Raw genomic sequence first — 22,565 nt, 5'->3', positions numbered from 1 at the left:
GCAAGACGCAAGACTCTTGGGGGAGAAGAGTATGCGGATCAGCTGCCTCCAGTTTGAAAGTTGCCAGTGCCTCAGCGCTCTTGGGGCGCTACGACAGATCGCTCTGGGACTCTCTTCAAAGGTTCATAGAGAAACTTCCTCAGGAGGATAGAAAGGACTTTGAGGAGATCTTACAGGAAGGCAGTCTGGTCTCTAATCAAGTCATTAGTGCGGCAGCAGATGGAGCAACGCTGGCAGCTCATTCCTATGCCCATGGTATTTCAGCCAGAAGATATTCTTGGTTAAGGTTAACGGCCCTTAAACCTGAAGCACAGGCCAGAATTCTCAATCTGCCTTTTTCTGGGACTTCGCTTTTTGGTTCCCATACAGATGACGAGATGGCTCGTACGAAGTCAGAACTCGAGACCATGAAAGCCGTGGGGCTAGAGAAACGAAATGAGTTCCGTCGTCGCAGGGGAACTGACAGGCGTACCTTCCAGCAGAGGGTTCAAACCCCTCACTGGCAGAAGAACCAAGACTAGCAAGGGCAGAAGAAACAACAATTCCAGTCCCGCAGATCAACTAGAGGACGAGGAAACAACTGCCAGTCCAACAGCGGAAACAAGGCTCAAGGCAAGCAATGAGCTATCGCTTCCTCCAATACCGTCCTCCGCTCCGGTGGGAAGAAGTATTTCACGACACCTTCCAGAGTGGCGAAACATCACCAGAGACAAGTGGGTTCTAACTATACATCAACATGGATACTCTTTGTTTCCGGAGACCTCCTCCATCTGTCCACCCAGTACATTCGTCTCACCAGCTCGAGATGCTAAGAGAAGAGGTGGCAACCCTCCTGCTCAAATCGACCATAGAAATGGTTCCGAGAGCGCAGAGAGGGAAAGGAGTCTACTCCAGATATTTTCTAATTCAGAAGAGAAGTACAAAAGCAGAGTTCAGACCCATCTTGGATTTACCAACACTCAACAAACATAGGGAGGAGTTTCGCATGCTTGCACTTCACCAAATATATCCACATCTCCGTCAAGGCGATTGGATGTGCTCGCTGGACCTGCAAGACGCGTATTTTCATATACCCATCTGTCAGCGGAAGTTCCTAAAATTTGTGGTAGGAACCTCCCACTACCAGTTCAAGGTTCTACCATTTGGCTTGAAATCAGCACCTCGAGTGTTCACAAAGTGCATGGCGGTGGTAGCAGCTGCCCTGAGGCGCGCAGGAGTCTTCGTCTATCCCTATCTAGACGACTGGTTACTGAAAGGTCCATCGCCTCAGACTGTAAGTTCACAGTTGACACGCTGCCTGAATCTGTGTCACCGACTGGGGCTCCAGGTGAATCACAAGAAATCCACCTTCACTCCAACGCAAAGGATACACTACCGGAGGAGAGACAGTTATCCCTCGCTCAAAAAGGCAGACATGTGATTACCAACAGGCTGTCTACAGCGCGGCAAATATCATCCCTGCTCGGGGCCATGGCATCCTGCATATTCCTAGTGCCCAATGCCAGGTTGCGGATGCGTATGCGCCCTCTTCAACAGGATCTAGAGGACAAATGGGACCAGAAGACTTCTCTGTGGGAGGACAAAGTGTGCCTCTCGACAACAGCCAGGCAGTCGATCAAGTGGTGGTTGAAGCTGAGCAATCTACAGGTGGGGATTCCTTTCCTTTAGGAACCTCCATCGCAAACATTGATCACCGACGCATCGCTACAAGGTTGGGGTGCGCACCTGGGGTCTCTACAGACTCAGGGGCTTTGGTCCAGCAGCGAGCAGCTATATCACATCAACATGCTAGAGCTCAGGGCAGTACATATCGCCCTCAAGGCGTTCCTGCCATCAATCAGGGCAAGTTCCATTTTAGTACAAACGGACAACACCACCACAATGTACTACATGAACAAGCAGGGGGGTACTCGTTCCAGGACACTCTCTCTGGAGTCTCAATCCCTGTGGCACTGGATCCTGGCAAGGAATATTTCCATAACGGAGGTGCACCTGCCAGGCGAGCTAAACGTTCAAGCGGACTCACTCAGTCGGCACTTTCAAGATCCAGAGGACTGGGTCCTCAACGACGAGGTGCTAGAGGATATTTTCAAGGAGTGGGGCTGTCCGCAAGTAGATCTCTTCGCGGACGAACACAACACAAAATGCAGAGGCTTCGCCTCGAGGTACTATTGACCAGGGTCTCTGGGGAATGCCCTTTTGATCGACTGGTCAATGACATTTGTATACGCCTTTCCTCCTCTTCCGCTGATCCCAAAACTGGTGACCAAGCTGCAACACACGACCACCAAGATGATCCTAATAGCACCGGACTGGCCGAGGCAGTGGTGGTACCCAGATCTCCTTCACCTATCGATCCGACCGCACAAGCGTCTGCCGTGCAGGCCGGACTTGCTAACTAAGATGCAGGGGAGGATTTGCCATCCCAACCTTCCCTCACTGAGCTTAACAGCATGGCTCCTGAAGTCCTCCAGTATGGCCATTTAAACCTTCCCCAGGAATGTATGACCATATTGAAGGAAGCTAGGAGGCCTTCTACGAGACTCATATTTCTGTAAGTGGAAGAGATTTTATTTATGGTGTATTCAAAATCAATATAACCCTACGAGCTGTCAAGAGGAAGTGATCTTACCTTATCTGCTTCACTTAGCCAGAGTGGGGTTGAAATTCTCCTCCATCAAGGTGCTCTCCATCAACAATCTTTCTTTAAGATTCAAGTGGTAAAAGACTTTTTGCAGGGGCTCAAAAAGGTTTACCCCCCAGTGAGGCCTCCCTCGCCTCCTTGGGAGCTGAACCTGGTTCTTTCAAAGCTTATGAGTCCACCTTTCGAACCCATACATAAGGCTACTTTACAGCACCTTACGTGGAAAGCAGCCTTCTTGGTAGCTATTACCTCAGCACGTAGGGTGAGTGAAATACAGGCCCTATGCTCAAAAGAACCCTACACGGTATTTCACCTTAATAGGGTGGTAATGAGGACTCATCCTTTGTTTTTACCTAAGGTGGTGTCCGACTTTCATGTGAATCAGTCTATCTTACTACCAACTTTCTTTCCCAACCCTTCCTCGCCAGCTGAGAGGGCGTTGCATTCTTTGGATATTAAGCGTGTTCTCAAATTTTACCTAGATAAAACTAAGGCTGTTAGAAAGTCTGACCAATTGTTTGTAAACTATGGTGCTGTCCGTACAGGTTTCGCAGCATCCAAACGTTCTATTGCCAGATGGATTGTGTCAAGCATTAAATTAGCTTACCAATTAACTCAGAAACCGTTGTGGCCTCTTCCTAAGGCACATTCCACAAGAGGGAAAGCGGCTACTGCTGCGTTTCTCAATAATGTCCCACTCTCCGAGATCTGTAAAGCAGCTACTTGGAGATCTGTCCATACATTCACGAGACATTATTGTCTGGACTCGGACACCAGAGCAGACACCCAAGTCGGGCAAGCCTCCTTGAGGAATCTGTTCAACAACTTATTGTTTTGGTTGTAATCTTCAATGTATAGTGCAGTTCTCATTTGTCTGCAGGTGGAAGGTGGGCTTGCTATTCTATTCAGTGCTTATGACTATTGATAAGGATCCCCTGGAAGATAAGGATAAGTTACTTACCTGTAATCCTGGTTCTCTTCCAGGGGTATCCTCATCAAAGTCATAAGCAACCCACCCGCCTCCCCAGACAAATGAGAGGACTGTATTAAATATGGAAGAAGTATATCTTTGTGTTTAGGACTACGCCCACCCACCTCCCCGGCTACCTTTATCTGTTCCAGTTTCATCTTATTTAGATACAGCATACATGGGCATCTTAACTGTTTCTCACAAAACTCTATCATTTCCCTGCTGGCGAAAAACAATCTGAAGATGGAGCCGATGCCCATGCGCACTATCATCCAAAGGAGGAGTCACCTATCTTGTGACTTCCAAAGACTTTTCCAGGACAAAAACCAGTGCAAACTTCCGGGCCCAACACCAGATGACGATCTATGCATAGTGTGTGGATCTGCAGCTCTACATGCCAAGAACAGATGCATACTGGTAAGTAGCATTTTCCTTCTGGTGAATTCTCTCCTCTGATTTATCATCAGTAATTCCCTCTGAACCATTGCCATTCATAATAGGGTCTTATGGTAAGATCATACTCCTTATTGTCGTCTGTAGGTTAGCTCTTTGGCTCCTCTCTAAGTTCCTCAATCGGACATGGAAAAAATGTCAAGAATTGGCACTAGGGTGCAAACCGTGCCATATATTCGTGGTCATGGTGAACTGCAAACAGAGTTGTGTGGTATCCCTAGGTGTGCCGGAAAGCTGTCGGTGAGGGAAAATGGTACGACCCTGTCTGGTTCATGGGAAGTATTCATATAGTGAGAAATCTGTGGGACGATATTGTATCCACCAGAAAGATCATTACGGAGGGCAGGTAATCTTTTACCGGTATTGTGCTGGTATTCTGTTCCTTGTGCCGTTCTTTTTCTCTCAAAATGATGGTATTAAGCTTTTTGGACTATTGCATTCACTGCAGACATTTTTGATTCCACGTTCAAAATTTCCTATCCCAGTGGGTCCAATCAGTCTTTTGTTGTTCTGAAGTATGATCAAATGATTTCCCTTTAGTTGGACAACTTTAAGCAACTGTTAACTGTTGATATTACCAAGAGAACTTCCCCAATACAAAAGAGCAGTGTATATATGCCTTTTCCTTTTGTAAATGTTATCTTCTGATGTAGTAGTGCTAGGTTAGAGACAGTGAAACATATGATCTTGCTTGGGATGTGAGTGACTTTGCCCCAAATCTTTTGCCCCTTTAGGTGCATGACTGATAAATGTGTACCCCTGCACACCCAGTCTTTTAGAGGGCATGCTGACATATGACTGATTTCATAAAAGTGCTGATCAGTCAATTGCCGATCTAACCTGTGACTGAGTGGAAAAAAATCTGTCTTGCTAATGACTCTTACCCAGGCCTACTAATCTTTTACATTGGATTCTGGTATGGCCTGTCAGTGGATATTCTGACATTTGATAGTCTGTCTCGATTTGCCTGTCTAAAAGATGTGATTCTGTCTGGTGACTGCTTTGTCGACAGGTTGCTACATATTTTCTTTTTATCCAGCAGCACACTATCTTCTGTGACTTGCAGTTTTGCTACCAAGTCTCTGCTTTTGAAGTGCTCTTTGCTAATGATCCAGAACGGGCTGCAGTATTGCACTCAACATGGGCCCAATGTTGATTTGTGACTGTCTGCTCTCCAGGCAGTTTAAGGCGAATGAGCCATACATGCAATAGCATATATTATTAGCCTTGCAAATTTGAATTTGTTGCGGACAAAATGCACTGATAATTAAAATTATGGGCAAATAACTTGCATTTCACGCTGTGTAATTCATGTACTGATTGATTACTTCACAGCACATGAAAAATACACACAGAAGGCAGAGCTCAATCACTGGTTCTCTTGGGTCCAGACATTCACAATTTCAAAATGTTCATGGAGACTATACCTAGCAAATGAATGTTCGAGGCATGTGTGTTGTAGATACACATGCTTTGCATACTCCTGACATCTATTGTTGGGTCCGGATATTTGCAAGTTGTTTTTCTTCAAAGAAGTCTTTTCCAGTCACAAGGTAAGGTGACTCCTCCTTTCGGTGATGGTGTGCATGAACATCGACTCCATTGTTAGTTGTTTTCTCTCCGCCATTGCGTTCAGATGTGTATTGCGGCGCTCCGATTCGAAACCGTTAATCTGGATCCTTCGGTGCGCAATTCACTCTACCTTCGTCCGTATTGTTTTCTATCGCATCTCCACCTTTTCGTGTTGAAATCTAAGAAAACCGTATCTCTATTATTGAAAAAACTCTAACCACGGTCTTTGGGCCTGCCTCTTTCCCCTGCTTATACTTCAAGAACCAGCGTCCACCCTTCCGCCAATGGAACGAAGCCGTTTCAATTCTGTCCTCCATGCCACCCCAGATATGCGCGTACCGACCAGCATAAGGTCTGTAACCTCTGTCTCTCCCTGGAACATAAAGAGGAGTACTGCGACTCGTGTCAGTCGTTCCATTCCAAAAAGACACTGCTGGACCGTCTGGCTTGACTGAGACACATACAGCAACAAAGTATTCAGGACACCCCTGATAGCTTCGGTGGGGACTTCGAGCCGGAAGAAATGGCAGCAGAGGAAGAAGAGGCCTTCTCCCTCCAGCACTACGATTCTTAATTGGAGATCCAACTGTCTGGCTGGACAGGGTGCCATGAGTACCAAAGCCCCTTTGCCCACCAAACCCACACCAACAAAACAAAAAGCGATTAGGCCACCACTGCCAACAGGCCATGGTTGGCACCAAGACTCTGATTCAAACCACACTGCCTTTTGGCTTGGCACCGAAACAGCAAGTCAAGCCTGAGCTGAGATGATAACCCTCTGGTTCCGAAACATCTCGGATTGAAAAATCCAACTTTGCCCCGAATCATTCAGCGGCGAAACAAAGAGACGCTCTCTACCAGTCACCCGAGCCGATTTTGGAGAAAATGAAGAAAAAGCAGGATCGTAAACAAAAGAAGATTCACATAAATCCTGATACTGGACACACAACAGCTAAACCAGTAATACCTTTAAAAAGAAAGGCAGACACTGAATACAGAAGCCCTCTCTAAAAAAGACACATTATACCAGATACAGATCCTTTACACATTACACCATTAGGTTCTCCTAACACAAATCCCGATATAGAGGAAAATGATGACAATTCTAATCAGCCACCATCAGATCCATGGGATGACTATGATATAGATCCACTGCAAGATACAGACCCTGATGTATATCCAGAAAAACCTTCCCCTCCTGAAGCTAATACTGCATATCAGGAATTAATTGCTAGGACAGCTAATTACCATGGAGTGCCTTCATATAAGGAGGCACTGGATGAAGATTTTCTATTTGAAACTTTAGGAAGCACACATAAAACTACACACATTTTACTCATGCTTAAAGTTATGTTAAGGCAAACTAATGATATTTTTAAAGACCCAGTTAGTGCACGTATACTAACACCTAGAGTGGTCAAGAAATACAAATCCCCTCGCTCTGAGGGATCTAGGGGTCAGTTTCCTTTGGATCCCTTAGTGGTGTTTAATGCCCGTAAAAGGGCAAATTCACGAACATCAGGGGAGGCTCCACCTCCAGAAAAAAATCCAAACCGATAGGTGCACTAAGGAAAAGAGTAGCTGCTCAATCAGCCAACAATTGGCGTATAGCTAATACACAAGGTCTGTTGTCCAGATATGATAGAGCTCACTTGGATAAAAAGGAAGAATTATTCAAATATCTCCCAGAAGAACTCAAAAAGAGAGGGCAGGAAATAGTACAAGAAGGGAAACTTATTTCTAATTCCTCAATCAGGTGTGTATTAGATGACACAGATACTGCAGCTAGAGAAATCAACATTCCGTTATTCTTAGGAGACATGCATGGCTCAGAATTTCTGGCTTCAAACCTGAGGTGCGGCAAACCATTCTTAATGCGCCCTTTGATAAGGAACACCTATCTGGGCTTCAAATAGATCAGTCTCTAGAAAAATGAAAAAAGGATACAGAAGTAGCAAAGTTCATGGAGCACTTCAATCTCCTAACAGAGGTTCCTTTCGTTTTCTTTTACAGAGGAGGCTCCAAAACTAACACTAACACCCCAAAAGCAGCCGCATACAAGACACAAACACTATCATCCCTCTCTAGAAGGTTCTACAAGGGTGGAAATAGAGGAAACCATTTCAGAGGTAGAGGTACACCAATTCATACCTCCCAGATCTGAAAGAAACACGTTAGTTAGATTCCTCACCTTAGAATATCCCCAGGCGTCAGACTGGATCCGGAAGATTTTTCGTCAGCAATACCCCTTGCGCGTCGCTAGGCGTCGTCTGCGGCTCCGCGTCCGTCGTCGGCGTCGTGCGCCGGGATGACGTCGTCGGAGTACTTAGACGCCGCCCTCGCGCGCTGACGTCAGTTCTTCTTTTTTCCGCGCCAGTAAGCGCAGATCCGGGAGAGCTACCCCTTTTAGTCTTTTTTGACTAAATCTTTTTGATCATTTTTGATCCTTGTCTGTCGACATCTGGTGCCGGTAGGATGCCTGGGTTCAAGGCTTGTGAAGATTGTCATCGACTGATGTCGGTGACCGATCACCACCGCCGGTGCCTCTATTGCTTAGGCCTCGACCACGACGCGGAGTCGTGCAACGACTGTCAGGCCCTGACTTCGAAGGCTAGGCGGGAGCGGTCCCGCAAGCTTCTGGAGCTTCGCCACTCGGCTCCGCGTCGTGCGCGATCCCGGTCCAGGAGGAGGTCCAAGGATCGCTCGCGGAGCCCTAGCCGACGCCACCATCGCTCGTCGGGCTCCAAGTCGTCGGGTAAGTCTAAACACTCTAAGAAGTCGAAGCGGCGACATCGCTCTTCGGACTCCCCTCGCCGGTCGCGCGACTCGGCCGAGGGTCCAAGTGGTTCCACCCCCGCGGCTCCGGCGGAGCCGCAGGTGCCGCGTCCGCCCCCATACCTTCCGGTCCCTGGGGCTGACGCGGCGCCGGCGGAGATCAGTGCCTTCCTCTCGGCCATGAGGAGCCTGGCCCCGCCGTCGACGCCCGCTGGCGCGCCTTCGGGCCCCGCGGACTCGACTGGGCGACCTCGCGTGCCGGCGGCTCCGGCCCCGGCGCCGTCGACGACTCCGGTCTCGACGCCGCAGGTCCCCGCGGGGCCCTTGCCTGGGCCCCAGTCGACGCCGGTTGACCTTGTCACTCCTCCACCGGCGCCGACGCCTGAACCACCGTCACCGGCGCCACCGACGCCGACGCCTGTGACGCCGACGCCTGTGACGCCGACGCCCCGGTTTAGCCCTCATCCGGACCCGACGCCGGCACGGCGTCCGCCGACGCCGCATCCGACGCCGCTTGAGACCTACCATCTCTACAGTCCGGTTCCGATCATTCCTCCTGTTTATCAGGAATCGGAAGAAGGGGGCGACTGGGAGGGGTTCGAGGACCCTCTGGCTGTTCAGTCACAGCTTTCTCAGGACTGGGCAGATGAACTGGGGGAGGCCAGCGGACTGGACACCTCGCCAGACGCTGGATTCACTTCTCCTCCGACCGTGGCTTCGGAGGAGGGTGCAGCATTTTCTGTGGTGCTGCGCAAGGCGGCTGAGGCCCTTGGGCTCGAGTTGCCTGCCGTGGCTGTGAGGACCAACATCCTCACTGAGGTGCTTCGAACCTCAGCAAGCTCCACTGAGCCTCTGCTGCCGTTCAACGAGGCCCTCACTGACGTTCTGCAGGGCACCTGGTCCAAGCCCTCCACAGTTCCTCCTGTGGATAGGAACGTTGCCAGGCGCCACCGCCCTGCTCCGGGCGACCCCAGTTTCCTGTCCCAACACCCCACCCCCGAGAGTCTGGTTATCCAGGCCTCTACTTTCCAGTCCTCCTTCCCGACCGCTCCGCCGGACCGGGATTCCAAGAGACTCGAGCAGTTTGGCAAGAAACTGTTCTCGTCCCTTAGTTTGGGCCTGCGGTCCTTAAATACCGCCTGTCTCTTGGACCGTTATTCCCATTCCCTGTGGGATACGGTGGAGGACGTGCTGCCCCTGTGTCCGGAGGAGGTCCGGACGCGTCTTACCCAGGCTTTGGCCGATGGGAGGGATGCAGCACGGCACGCCATAAGATGTGGGCTTGACACCACGGACTCGCTAGGTCGGGCGATTTCCACCACGGTGGCGCTCCGCCGCCACGCCTGGATGCGGTCCACGTCATTTTCCGGGGATGTCCAGAACACCCTCATGGACATGCCCTTTGATGGCACTCGCCTGTTTGGTGAGAAGGCGGACAGTGCGCTGAACCGTTTTAAGGACTCCCGGGCTACGGCCAAGTCCTTGGGCCTCTCGGCTCCGCGGGCGCACACCTCCGCTTTTCGCCCCTTTCGTGGCCAAGGAAGGGGCGCCTCCTCACGTCCGCAAAGCCACCAGCCGCAGAACCAACCTGCGCGCGGTCGCGGACGTGGCTTCCGCCGTGGCGGAAATGGAGGACGACGTGGTCAGCCCACATCCACCCCGGCAGCATCCGCCTCAAAGCCTTCCTAGTCCGAGCTTTCAGGCCCATACCACGCCAGTGGGCGGCAGAGTTCGCCATCACCTGCTCCACTGGCGGTCCATAACATCGGACAGGTGGGTGCTGCAAATCGTCCGAAGGGGCTACTCCCTCCCCTTCGAGACGACCCCTCCAGCCATGCCACCACAGCACCACCGTATCTCGGGTGATCATTTGGATCTTCTCCGCGAGGAAGTTTCGGCTCTCTTGGCCAAGGGGGCCGTCGAGCGCGTTCCGAGTCCAGAAGTAGGTCGTGGTTGTTATTCCCACTACTTTCTGGTTCCCAAGAAGGGCAAGGGGGGCCTGCGCCCTATCTTGGACCTCCGGAACGTCAATGCCTTCCTCCGAAAGGAAAGGTTCAAGATGCTGACGTTGGCTCAGGTTTTAGCTGCCCTAGACCCTGGAGACTGGATGGTAGCGTTGGACTTGCAGGACGCATATTTCCATATCCCCGTCCTGCCGGCCCACCGGCGTTACCTGCGGTTCACGGTGGGCCAAGAGCACTTTCAGTTTACCGTGCTCCCCTTCGGCCTCACCAGTGCCCCTCGGGTGTTCACGAAAGTGATGGCGGTGGTCGCAGCTCATCTGCGCAGATCAGGGGTCCCAGTCTTCCCCTATCTCGACGACTGGTTGTTGAAGGCGGGCTCGCCCCAGGCAGTCGTCTCCCACCTCCAGACTACGGCGGATCTCCTGCATTTGCTGGGGTTTTCCATCAACGTGCCGAAGTCACACTTGAGTCCCTCTCAGAAGCTCCTCTTCATCGGAGCGGTTCTCGATTCGGCGCAGTTCCGGGTCCATCCTCCGGAACAGCGGGTCCGGGATATACAGGCCCTGATTCCCATCTTTCGGCCTCTATCCCGGGTTTCGGTCAGGCTAGTGTTGCGGCTTCTGGGGCTGATGGCCTCCTGCATCCTACTAGTGCATCACGCCAGGCGGCGCATGCGGGCTCTGCAGTGGGACCTGAAGTTTCAGTGGGCCCAGCATCACGGCAACCTGTCCGACCATGTCTTGATCTCGGAGGGTACTGCACAGCAGTTGCAGTGGTGGCTCACGGACCGCGAGTGGGTCAAGGGCAAGAGCCTCTCCCTTCCCCAACCGGAGCATGTCGTAGTGACGGATGCGTCCCTCCTGGGATGGGGTGGCCATATGGGAGAGGCGGAGATCAGAGGCCTCTGGTCTCCGGCGGAGTCTCGTCTCCACATCAACCTGTTGGAGTTGAGAGCGATCCGGCTTGCACTGAAAGCCTTCCTTCCCTCTGTCAGGGGAAGTGTCGTGCAGGTGTTCACGGACAACACCACCGCCATGTGGTACTGCAACAAACAGGGCGGGGTGGGGTCGTGGACCCTTTGTCAGGAGGCTCTGCGCCTCTGGACATGGCTGGAACACCAGGGCGTCACCCTGGTGGTTCAACATCTGGCGGGCTCTCTGAACGCCAGAGCAGACGAACTCAGCCGCCGGTGCATGATGGATCACGAATGGCGTCTGAACTCCGAAGTGGTGCAAGGCCTCTTTCAGCAGTGGGGAGAGCCTTGGTTAGATCTATTCGCCACCGAAGAGAACGCGCAATGTCAGCAGTTCTGCGCGTTGGAATTTCCAAGGCGGCACTCGCTCGGCGACGCTTTTCGTCACGAGTGGAGTTGCGGTCTGTTGTACGCCTTTCCGCCTATACCACTTCTGCCCAGAGTGCTGAAGAAGATCAGGCGCGACCGGGCCCAAGTCATCTTGGTGGCTCCGGATTGGGCACGAAGATACTGGTATCCCGAGCTACTCAGTCTGTTGACCGATCCCCCGATACGTCTGCCCCTTCGGGAGGATCTTCTGTCGCAGCAGCAGGGGACGGTCCTCCACCCGAACCTGTCCAGCCTCCACCTCCATGCGTGGAGATTGAGCGGCGGCAGTTGATGCCATTTGACTTGCCTCCTGAAGTCTGTGATATCATTCTGGCAGCCAGGCGTCCCTCCACAAAGTCGGTATACGCCTGCCGGTGGAACAAATTTGTGGCATGGTGCACAGCAAAGGCTGTGGATCCCCTTTCCGCCCCTCTTTCTGAGGTTCTCCTCTTCCTTCTTTCTCTGGCCCGGCAGGGCTCTGCCCTGGGCACCCTGAAAGGTTATCTTGCTGCCCTCTCCGCCTTCTTGCGGCTTCCTGATCAGCCTTCTCTTTTCAAGTCCCCTGTAGTGTCACGCTTTCTCAAAGGCATTACACACACGTTCCCTCCTGTCCCTTTTGTAATGCCTCAGTGGGACTTGAATCTGGTTTTGACATTCCTGATGTGCGCTCCCTTCGAGCCTCTTCACAATTGCCCTCTTCGTCTTCTAACTCTAAAGACTGCTTTTCTGGTAGCCATCACCTCGGCTAGACGGGTGAGTGAGCTCCAGGCTTTATCTTCAAAGCCTCCTTTTCTATCTGTTCATCCGGACAAGGTTGTCCTTCGGCCTCGTCCCTCTTTTCTTCCTAAAGTGGTGTCTCCATTTCACCTTGGGCAGTCTGTCACCTTGCCCACCTTCTTTCCGCCTCCGCATCCTTCCAAAGAGGAAGAGAGGCTCCACCGTCTGGACCCAAAACGTGCGCTCTCCTTTTATCTGGACCGCACAAAACAGTTCCGGGTGGACGACCAGCTTTTTGTTGGGTACGTGGGCGCTAAGAAGGGGAAAGCTGTGCACAAACGAACCATCTCTCGGTGGGTCGTTTTGTGTATAAAAATCTGCTATTCCTTGGCTAAAAAGGACCCTCCTGTTGGGCTGCGCGCCCATTCTACTCGGGCCACGGCGGCTACTACTGCCTTGGGACGGGGAGTCCCTTTGCAGGACATCTGTCAGGCGGCGACGTGGGCTTCGCTACACACGTTTGCCAGGCATTATTGCCTTGACAGCCAAGTCCGGAGGGATGGCTTCTTTGGCCGTTCTGTCCTCCAGGACTTTCTGGTGTGATCTTGGTTCGCAGACCCACCACCGGGGATGGTATTGCTTGGGTATCTATTCTAAGGTGAGGAATCTAACTAACGTGTTTCTTTCAGATGAACAAGTTACTAACCTTCGGTAACGATGTATCTGTAAGAAACATTAGTTAGTTAGATTCCTCACCGACCCACCCATCCTCCCCGTTCTGCGAACTGACATCTAGGGTTAAGGTTGTCCTTTCAGGCCCCTAGATTTTATTTTTGGCACCAGTGTCGGTCTTTGCATGGCTCTGCGTTCCTGGCGCGGAAGGCTATGTACAAGAACTGACGTCAGCGCGTGAGGGCGGCGTCTAAGTACTCCGACGACGTCATCCCGGCGCACGACGCCGACGACGGACGCGGAGCCGCAGACGACGCCTAGCGACGCGCAAGGGGTATTGCTGACGAAAAATCTTCCGGATCCAGTCTGACGCCTGGGGATATTCTAAGGTGAGGAATCTAACTAACTAATGTTTCTTACAGATACATCGTTACCGAAGGTTAGTAACTTGTTCTACTGTAACAAACAGTGACTTGCTACCAATTCCCCCCGACAATTTGTCGTGAAGATTACAACCGTTTCTTCCAATTTGGCAATCAATAACAGACAAATGGGTTTTGGATATTTTCCAACATGGTTATTGACTGGAGCTTATCATCAATCCTCCCAATATTGCACCTCGCATTCACAAACTCTTGCTACTCCTCCAACAGCTTCTCAAACAAGAAGTACAAGCTCTTCTAATAAAAGGACCTATAGAACCAGTTCCATTACAACATCAAGGAGGTTACTCACTGTACTTCCTGATCCCAAAAAGGACCTGTCTCTATGACCAATCTTAGATCTCAGACCGTTAAACCTATACATACTGTCAGAGCACTTCCATATGGTCACTCTTCAACAAGTGCTTCCACTTCTACAACAAGGTGACTTTATGTCCACACTAGACTTAAAGGACGCATTCTTCCATATTACTATCCACCCCGCACATTTCATACATCTCAGATTTGTGATAGCAGGAAAGCACTATCAATTCAAAGTACTTCCATTCGGGTTAACTACTGCACCCAGAGTGTTCACAAAATGTCTAGCAGTAGTAGCAGCTCACCCCAGAAGACAACCCATTCATGTCTTCCCATGTTTGGACAATTGGTTCATCAAAGCCAACACACAAAGAAAGGGTCTACAACACACTCAAAATACCATACACCTTCTCCATCAATTGGGATTTACAGTCAATGTACAAAAATCACATCTTCAACCCTCACAACAGCAATCATATCTGGGATCAGCACTAAACATGCACAGCTCTAGCCTTGCCCAATCCAGCCAAATTTCACAACTTTCAAACTTTATTACTAGTTTCAAAACAAACAATATCTAACGTAATGTCTTTCATGCAACTGTTAGGAATGATGACATCATGCATTACAATAGTGCCTCACGCGAGATTACACATGCTTCCTCTACAGGAATGCTTAGCACGTCTGTAGAATCAATCACAGCGTCACTTAACATATCTGGTGTTGGTAGACAGCTATCATCGCTCTCTGCAGTAGTGGCACACACAAAAGGGCATCCTTTCATTGACCCTGTGAGCATCTGGCTTAGTATATGGCGCACACTTACGTAAGTTGGTAGCCTGCACTAATCCAGACAACCCTTATGGAGATTTTAGTGGTCTTAGATAACCTTAGCAAGCTCTCTAAGTGGTAGCCGTGGAGAGCAGGCTTCAGGCCACTTGTTTTACTAGAGCATAATCTTTATGGTATAGATGAAGTGAAAAAACCACACAGTGCATTTATAAAAATATTTATTATAAGACACTAACACATACAGATATCTCCTACCCTATACTTTGCAATAAAAACAGGTAAATAGCACAAATACACAGTGGTCGCCTGGTGGAGACCAACCCATATACTAAAATAGTGGTGTGCGAACCACGGCGCAAGTCAAGAATATACACGGAACACGTAGAAGTGCTGGGGACCCTAGGTAAGTAACTAGGAACCCCACGGAGGCAGAGTTGGGAACATGACCGCGGGCTCAATACAAGTCAATGAGTAAGTAGCGGGTGCAATTTTAAAGAATGGCCCTTCTCAGTGGACCCTGAAGAAACCCCGTGGAGGACAGAAGGTTGGAGATCCACCCCACCTAGGATACCCTAGGAACCAGGATATCTACACCAGGGAAGCCGGTCGCATAGGTGTGAAGTGGCTTTGGAAACCACTGCCCAACTCAATGGAGGCCTTCACGAAGATGCCGCTGCTGGAGAAGGTGAAAGTGTCCGGTGGAACCCAAAGGTGGATCCAAGATGAGAAGTACCTGCTAGCAGGGGGCACAGTGTCTATGCCACTCAGGAGTAATCAGGAGACACTGAAGACGAATGCCCACTGATGTCTGGTGTTGCAGGAGAGCTGACAGTGACCTTTGAGCTGCAGCAGGCATCGCTGTGGAGGACCAAGAGCCGTTCACGAGCTGTCACACGTCTGGTGTCGAGAGTTGAGGCTTCAGTGTCCATCGGGAGCACCAACAAGCCTTGGCAACTGCAACCAACGTGGAAAGCAAAAAAGGTGTAGTGTCGGGACCAGCAAGGTCCAGGTGACTCGCCACAAGCAGGGGAGTCAGTGCGGGCCCAGAGCAATCAGGACAGCCCGCTGATATCAAACAAGACGTTCTAGAGGACCCACATGCTGGAGGCACTCGAGTCGCAGGAGGACCTCGAGCAGCTCACCAAAGATGCAGGCCCACGGTGCAAGTGACAAGGTGAAGACAAAGATCTTGGTCACGGGAGATGCTTGGGGTTGGGGCTATTCGGTGCCCAAAGATCTTGGAGGAAGGAAGCCAACAAGCCTTTGCAATGGCAAGTCAACGTGGGGGACAGGTTTTCGGTTGCTACAGCTCCGACTAGGGATACTGGCCTCAAACTTGGTGAGAGGACAGGGCAGGCCTGGAGGTATGTGAAGAATCACCACCTGTGTTGCTGAGCCTTTCGGAGTACGTGGGAGCAGTCCGCTTAGTTGCGGTGCCTGCAGATGCAGGGAAGTTACTCCTTCACTTAGTGAGATTCATTCAGGTGTCTTGGATGTCCACAGGCCTTGGAAGGTTACTGTATGGAGCACAGGCACAGATGTTGCAGTGGATTTGCAGGACGACGAGACCAAGAGCAGCAGGAGTCTTCCTAGTTGCAGTGACAGAGCCCAGAGCGAGGTCCAGCGAAGTCTGGAGTGCCCAGACGGTCGAAGAAGGAGTGGTGTCTTGAAATTAATCTTGTCCCACGACCAATCTAGGGACCCACCTACAGGTAAGCCCTTAAGTACCCTAAGGAAAAGGTTGGGACTATTCAGGGTTCCTTTGCATTTAGTTGTGATGACACAGCCCCTAACCCTATCTCAGTTGCATCTGTCTGGACAATGAAAGTTTTACAGTAGTCAGGACTTTGCAGGATGGGAGCAGTACACATGGCCTGCTTCAGGTTATCAAATGCCTTTTGACAGCTTACTATTCACTGAACTTTCGTGGGCATATTCTTAGGTGTAAGCTCATTTGGGGGAGTCACTAAAGACCCATATCCATTGACAAATCTTCTGTGGTATCCAGTCAGGCCCAAGAAAGCTCTGACCTGAGTCTGGGTAGTGGGAACAATCCAGTCCACAATGGTCTGGATTTTGCTCTTCAATGTTTGAACATGGCCCCTACCTACCAGGTGGCCCAAGTACACAACCTTGCTCAGCCCTATCTGGCACTTGGTGGCCTTGATAGTGAGGCCTGCCTTTTGCAGGGCCTCCAGAACATTTCTGAGGTGGACCAGGTTATTTCTCCCCTCCCCCCCCCCCCCCCCCCCCCCCTCTCAGGTGGAGCTAAAGATGCCTAGATATGCTGCACTATAGGCTCTGAAATGTGGCTGGTGCATTCTTCTGACCACAGGGCATCACAATAAATTGATAATGCCCACTAGGGGTTGAGAATGCTATTTTTGTCTTGGCATCCTGAGCTGGTCTGATTAGCCAGCAGTCAGGTCAAATGTACTGAAGCCAAAGTATCTATAAGTTCATCTGCCCTGGGAATAGGATGGGCATCAGTCCTAGTGACTGCATCGAGGCCGCTGTAGTCTACACAAAACCTCATCTCTCTTTTTCCACCCATGGCACAAGGCCTACTGGACTAGCCCAGGGGCTATCTGAAGGCTCAATGACCGCCCCCCTTTTCCAATTCCTGCATCTTTTGGACCTCTGTCCTGAAGCAATCCCTGACATGGTCAGGCTGTCTGTAGATTTTACTCTTTACAGGCAGACTGTCACCTGTGTCCACTTCATGGGTACACCAGGTGGTCTGACAGGGCGTCAGGGAGAACATGTGTTTGTACTGATTGAGGACCTGCCTATAATCAGCTTGCGGTTGGTCTGTGAGGCTTCCTGCCAAGGCTTCTCCATCCACTGACCCATCATCAGGGTTCTGAGGGAGATCATCAGGGAGGGGGTCACTCTCTTCCTTCTGTCCCTAATCAGTTGCCATGAGCAAGTCCATGTCAGCCCTGTCCACACAAGGTTTCAGGCGGTTCACATGAAGTACCCTATGGGAACTTCTTGGAGTACCTAGGTCCACCAAGTAGGTGGACTCACCTTTTTGTTCAAGGATAGTGTCAGGAGTATTTATAGAGTGCACTGTTACTCCAGGGAGTGTCCTGGCGCTAAAAGCTGAAGGGTAGCAGCAGGGGAAGGAGGGGTTACGGGTATGAGTGGAGCCATGTTTTCCGTTTTTTCCGTAACAGAGGTGTAGATTCAATGTTTCTCAGATGGAGGGGCATTTTGTTCCAGAGGGAAGGTCCAAGGCAGGAGAGAGCCTTGCCCCCTGTCCTAGACTTTTTAATACAGGGGATGTTAGCTAGCAGCAGGTTAGAGGAACAGAGATTTCTTCTTGGGGCATAACATGAAATCTTGCGTTTGAGATAATCTGGTCCTGACCCATATAGGGCTTTCTGGGTAACAAGCAGAGTCTCAAGATTACTCTTTTCCCTACTGGGATCCAGTGGAGACTCCTCAGAAGGAGGGACACATGCACATTCCGAGGGAGCTCAAAGATGGTATGGGCTGCTGCATTCGGGACAAGCCGATGCTTGTTCAGCAAATAACTAGGCATGCCCAGATAGAGGCCATTCCCGTAGTCCAGCCGGGATATAATCAGGGCTTGAATCACCTGTTGTCCGGCAGCTCTAGACAAAAAGAACAAAAATTGGTTGTCATGCTTTTAATTTGACACAATAGTACACACCTAAACCCTGCACTCTAGAGAGGAGGAAAATGCACTGCTCCATCTTTAAATAACACATGTAAAACGGCACTCCCAAAAGACGAGACGATACAACAAGACCCAGCAGTCTCTTCAGGCCAGGCAAGAAAACAAAATTCAGGTGCATTAAAAGCGACACAAAATTATATTTATTGATTCAGTATTTGGAATGCCTCATTCAAGTGATCTCTCCTTTTTTTTAATGAGCCATCAGACGGCTTTCTCAATTGATCTTTCAACAATCCACTTATCCTTTCAGTAGGACCTGCAGCCTGTGGGTAATAGGGAATGTGAAAGACCCACTCAATGTTGTGTTGTGCACAATAATCCTGCACCAATTTGCCTTTAAAATGAGACCCATTGTCACTTTGAATCTGCAGCGGAATTCCATTGTACAAAATCAACAAGTCTAACGTTTTTCAATGTGTTCAACTGAGTAGCACGTTTACATGGAACTGCTATCAAATAGCCAGAGTATGTGCCTACAGCCGTGCACACACATTAACATGCTGCCAGATCTGTGCTGGAAATTTTCCTCTGCCTAGCTGGCCTCTCACTATTTGTGGGACTGGTCTATGTTGAGTATGCTGACAAATGGGACATTGGGAGATCGATTTTCAATCAGATCTAGGGGAATGTGTATTCATCTATTCTCTTCCCACCTGCTACTAATTTTCTCTTTAAAGTGTCCGTACTTCTGATGTGCCCATTTCACAATCCCCAGCAGGTCAGAATATTGTGTTGCCACCTAGGCCTCCGATATTTTAGCTTTTTCATCTGTGAGGGAATTTAACTGCAGTCGAGTGAGTCGGTGGAACAGTGAGCATCTACATGATACACGGTAACTGTGCTTTGTGGTAACATGGCCCAGATCTCTTTCCCCAGTTCCTTACCCACACTTCCTTTGAATGTATCACCCAGTTATGGTCATGCCACGTGGGAAGCCAAGTGGCTAACTCATTGGCAGTGGACCACGAGTTAATCCATATATGACATTGTCCTGGCAATTCTTGTTTCAAAGCTTGATACACAGCATATAGTTCTGCAAACTGGCTACTCTTTCCCTCTCCAGTAGTGGTCAACAATTTCTTGATCACAGGATTGTATGACCCCGTTTTCCAGTGCCATTTAGCCCCTACATACCTGGCTGAACCATCAGTAAACCACACATGCTTCCTGTCTTCTAAAGACAGTTCTTCAAATGGCCTACCACACTTCACAGGAGATTCCTGTATCAATGGTACATCAAGCAGTGTCTTTGAGACCTACTCAGGCCCTATCCTGTATATACCATTTCCATTTGATTATGCTGGCTTCCTGTGCATGTCCTATTCTGTGAGTCTTGGAGGAACTCATCACCCATTGCATTACAGGAATCACAGGTCTCAAAATCACATTGTGTCCTAGGGTCAACTGCTCTGTATTCACCAGGGCCCAATAACATTCAAGCAACTGTTTTTCAAAGGGAGTGTACCGCTCTCCAGCATCTGGCAATTTCTTTGTCCAAAATCCTAAAGGCACCCTCGTTAGGTTGAGCCTAGAGCAGCGCATGCGCTGTGCTCTAGCGAGACTTTTAGCAAGGGCTTCAGAAAATGCTACCACTGTGGCCTAGTGCTTGTGCGCGGGCCCATATGGCTTTCCTCTCTAGTCATGGGTCACAGGCCCTGGCTGTTCTCTCCGCCCTCTGCATTCCGCAGACCTTCTCCAGCCTGCTCTTTCCCCTCTCGACCCCTCCCTTTGGACAGGGAGGATGGAAACTGCTCCTGTTTGCAAGCCTCCCCACTATTCATGCCATGGAAGTTTGTCAATAGGGCATGAACAGTGCATTTCATTTCTTGAAAACAAGTGTCCCTGTCACCTTTTCTACTCTGGGCTGCTCGCTCCTGTGGCCCCCACCTCTAGGCTTCAAGGTCGGAGTCTGCCAGCAGCTTCACTCTGTGCAGATCTGCTCTCCTCCTTCTCCCCCACCCCCTTTTCAGAGGGTAGGGGAAGGGAGGCTGGGTCCATTGCAAGCTTCTCAACCAGCAGCTTTAGGTATGTCATAGAAGCGGCCCCTTTACCCTTAATACGTAGTGCTTACCCCCTCTGCCCACCCACCTGTCCTAACACTTATCATCAGGTTCAAAGCTCGCTGTGCTTACCCCCTCTGCCCCCGCTCTGTCCTAACACTTATCATCCGGTTCAAAGCTCACCGTACTAACCCCCCCTGACCCCGCTCAGTCTTGACGCTTATCAGGTTCAAAGCTCGCCGTGCTTATCCCCCTGCCCCCGCACTGTCCTAATGCTTATCATCGGGTTCAAAGCGTTCCATGCTTACCCCCCTGCCCCCGCTCTGTCCTAAAACTTATCATCCGGTTCAAAGCTCGCCATGCTTACCCCCCTGCCCCCGCTCTGTCCTAAAACTGATCATGCGGTTCAAAGCGTGCCGTGCTTACCCCCTCTGCCCCCGCTCTGTCCTAAAACAGATCATCCGGTTCAAAGCTCGCCATGCTTACCCCCCTGCCCCCGCTCTGTCCTAACACTTATCATCAGGTTCAAAGCTCGCCGTGCTTGCCCTCCTTCCCCCCGCTCTGTCCTAACACTTATTAGGTTCAAAGCTCGCCGTGCTTACCCCCCTGTCCCCGCTCTGTCCTAAAACAGATCATCCGGTTCAAAGCTCGCCATGCTTACACCCCTGCCCCTTGCTCTGTCCTTAAACAGATCATCAGGTTCAAAGCTCGCCGTGCTTACCCCCTGCCCCTGCTCTGTCCTAACACTTCTCATCAGGTTCAAAGCTCGCCGTGCTTACCACCCTGCCTCCCACTCTGTCCTAAAACGTATCATCAGGTTCAAAGCTCGCCGTGCTTACCCCCCTGCCCCCGCTCTGTCCTAAAACTGATCATATGGTTCAAAGCTCGCCGTGCTTACCCCCTGCCCCTGCTCTGTCCTAACACTTCTCATCAGGTTCAAAGCTCGCCGTGCTTACCACCCTGCCTCCCACTCTGTCCTAAAACGTATCATCAGGTTCAAAGCTCGCCGTGCTTACCCCCCTGCCCCCGCTCTGTCCTAAAACTGATCATATGGTTCAAAGCTCGCCGTGCTGACCCCCCTGCACTATCCTAACACTTATCATCCGGTTCAAAGCTCGCTGTGATTATCTCCCTGCCCCCGCTCTGTCCTAACACTTATCATCAGGTTCAAAGCTGACCGTGCTTACCCCCCTGCCCCACGCACTGTCCTAACACTTATCAGGTTCACAGCTCGCTGTTATGCAGCACAATATCCTTGGTGCAACAACATCAACTGTTGCATGGCTAAACACTTATAAGGTCCCAAAAGCGAGACCTATTGTCTATGCCAATGCTTGTTTTTCCTTGCTTCTACCACAGACTCCAATTAGTATACAGTGAAGGAATGAAAGAATAATAGTCTTATAATGCACAAACGTTGGCCAAAGGCATCAAGGCGCTGTGGATCGAGCCAGAGTTTGCAGGTACATAAAGGCTCCCAACACTTAAGTGGTAAAGAGCCAGGTCTTCAAGGTTTTGCGGAAAAGAAAGTGGGATTCATTTCCGGAGATTGACAATGAGAGAGTGTTCCAGAGTCTAGAAGCAGCGACAGAGAAAGGTCTTCCTCCTCACCTGGCTCTCCTGAACCTGGGAACTACCAGCCAGTTTTTGCTGGGAGATCTTAACTGCTTGGAAAGGACATATTGTTGGAAAAGCCTTTTAATGCCTTCCGAGCATAGGTTATAAAAGGCTTTGTGAGCGAAGCAAAGGGCTTTAAATAGAATTCTCTGGCCTAAAGGGAGCCAGTGCAGCTTGCAGATAGATAGCCGAGACTGGGTGGAATTTAGGAAGATCCATCACCAGTCTGGCCGCTGCGTTCTGTACCAGCTGCAGTTTGTGAATGGATCCCTTATTGATCTCCAGATATAGGGAATTACAATAATCCAGTCTGGACAAGACCATGGCGACAGCTGCATGCTTTCTAGAGGAAGAGGAGAGACAAGGAGAGATCTTCTTCTGGATCCTGATGATTCTGAAGCAAATGGAAACTGTTCTGTTGATCTGAGGGTCAAAGGAAAGGGAGCTGTCTGTCAACTATAACACCAAGATTTTTTGCTGTGGAACCTGGACAGGTGCATTGACCGAGCATTTCAGGCCACCAAGCATGGGAACATATGGATTGTTGGCTACCAAAGACCAAGACCTCTGTTTTATCACCATTGAGTCTAAGGTAGTT

This window comes from Triturus cristatus, chromosome 9, assembly GCF_964204655.1.
Source record: "Triturus cristatus chromosome 9, aTriCri1.1, whole genome shotgun sequence".
Lineage (NCBI taxonomy): Eukaryota > Metazoa > Chordata > Amphibia > Caudata > Salamandridae > Triturus > Triturus cristatus.
This window is presented reverse-complemented; position numbering follows the sequence as displayed.